The sequence below is a fragment of the Sinocyclocheilus anshuiensis genome, unplaced genomic scaffold (assembly GCF_001515605.1).
Source record: "Sinocyclocheilus anshuiensis isolate Anshui unplaced genomic scaffold, SAMN03320099.WGS_v1.1 scaffold912, whole genome shotgun sequence".
In the NCBI taxonomy this organism is placed as follows: Eukaryota; Metazoa; Chordata; class Actinopteri; order Cypriniformes; family Cyprinidae; genus Sinocyclocheilus; species Sinocyclocheilus anshuiensis.
Window position 1 is genome coordinate 635,584 of NW_015549618.1, and position 2,571 is coordinate 638,154.

The window sequence follows — 2,571 nt, forward strand, 5'->3', positions numbered from 1 at the left end:
TTCTTTATGCACCAAGAGCTTGTAACACTCCAAAGAGAAAGGAAAAATTGAAATCGTATCATCGTGACCCCTTTAAATTAATTCTAGTAAATGCAAAATAACTGCAATGCTCGGGCAAACCACTATAAAGTTTGTGTCGCTACAGAGTTAGAACCGGTGAATTCGGTTTACAGGTTTCATAGAATGAGAATGATGTGTGCCAAATGAGTTGCGGATGAAAAAGCTCAACACGAGAGCCAAAGCAAAAGCAATGTCATGTGAAATAAAATGGCATCATGTTTTGAATCAATCAGTTTAAATGCTTACATTTTTTGTATATTATTATATTATATTATATATTACATTATATATTAGATACCTAGTAAATAATTGACCTCACAAAGGGAATTCATGGGCAATAGCCTATCTGCTTCGTTTTTTCATATTATATTACAATATACAGGTACATCTAAAAAAAATTAGAATATCATGAAAAAGGTCAATATTTTTTGTCACTCATTTCAGAAAGTGAAACCGCCCAGGTAAGATGCTTCTGACGTTGTCTCTGGTTCAGGAGTGGCTTGACATGAGGAATGCGACATTTGTAGCCCATGTCTAGGATTCGTCTGTGCGTAGTGGCTCTTGATGCGCTGACGCCAGCCTCAGTCCACTCCTTGTGAAGCTTTCCCAAATTCTTGATTGGATTTTGCCTGACAATCCTCTCAAGGCTGCGGTTATCCCTTTTGCTGGTGCACCTTTTCCTACCACACTTTTTCCTTCCACTCAACTTTCTATGAATATGCTTGGATACAGCACTCTGCGAACAACCAGTTTCTTTAGCAATTAACTTTTGTGTCAATGACTGTCTTCTGTACATCTGTCAAGTCAGCAGTCTTCCCCATGATTGTGTAGCCTACTGACCCAGACTGAGAGACCATTTAAAGGCTCAGGAAACCTTTGCAGGTGTTTTGAGGTAATTAGCTGATTAGGGTGTGACACCATGACTTTCCAATATTGAACTTTTTCACAATATTCAAATTTTATGAGACACTGAATTTTGAGTTTTCATTATCTGTAAGCTATAATCATCAAAATTTCAAGAAATAAAGGCTTGAAATATTTCACTCTATGCGTAATGAATCTATATAATATATGGGTTTCACTTTCTGAAATGAGTGACAAAAAATATTGACCTTTTTCATGATATTCTAATTTTTTGAGATGTACCTGTATAATATAGGCTAATATAATTATAAAAACTGTTCTGCGTGAGATTTAAAAAAAAAAAAAGATTTTTAATAGAATTTAATTTAACACAGCACTGTAAAAAATGTTTTCTCAGGTAACCTGTGCATCATTTAGTTACATCAAGGGTCAAATCAAATATAATTAGCACATTAAAGTTAAAAGTTACACACTTTTTGTATGTGTGCTGTACATGTCTGTAAAGAATGTTTTTGCTCAGGTGGCCGAAATGTCCGCCCAGTAGAGAAAAGTTTTGCTCAGCAAGAAAAAATATTAGAGGGAACATTGACTGAGAATCTACACAAATAAAATTAATACTGTATGAGCGGGGTAGGCATATGTCTATGGTCAAATATTAAACCATAAAATTACTGGGGAAAAATATGATTTTCAGTTCAGATATAGATTTTCACAAAAACACAAATGATAAAATTCACATTTCAGCTTTTAAACCATATTTTAAGAAAAGGCATGAGTCAAAAATATCATATATTATACTAATGTAAACATCAAAATATTTTACTGTTTTAATTGTTTAAACTTTAGAAGGCACATTAGCTTTTTGTTGATCCACCGGTTCACATTTACAACTGTGTAAAAATGTTTTTCAGACCCAAAACAGCAGAATGGCTTATTGAAAATTTACATTTAGGCAGAGCTTTTGGAAAGGCAGAAGTATAGTGTGCCCCAAAGAAGGGAGTTTTGTTACCTTAGCCAATCATCCATTATTTCCCACATTAATCAGGCCACTCTTCTTTCAAACGTCATCATTTTGTGACGATGCCTCTCGCGTTGAGTGACATATTTGGTGCGCGCACTGTCTTTCTATGAAACCTGTAAACCGCATTGACTGGTTCTAACTCTATAGTGACACCAACTCTATAGCGGTTTACCAGAGCACTGCAATTACTTCTCATTTACTAGAATACAATCAACTAGCTCTCCTCACACATTTTACGCCTGTCCTCTGTGTGGCATTTTATTTTTTTCTGCGCTACCAAGACATCAGAAGTACACACCCGAGGGAACACTAGTATGTGTATACACACACACACACACACACAGACACACACACACACACACACAGGTTTGTTTTTGTGAAAAGTGGGGACATCCCATAGGCCTAATGGTTTTTATACTGTACAGACTGTATATTCTATTGCCCTACACCAACCCTACCCCTAAACCTACCCCTTACAGGAAACTTTGTGCTATTTCAGATTTTCAATACACTCGATTCTGTGTGATTTATAAGCGTTTTGAAAAGTGGGGACATGGGGTAATGTCCTGAAAAGTCACCTTCTCCTTGTAATACCTATGTCATACCTTTGTCATTATACAAATGTA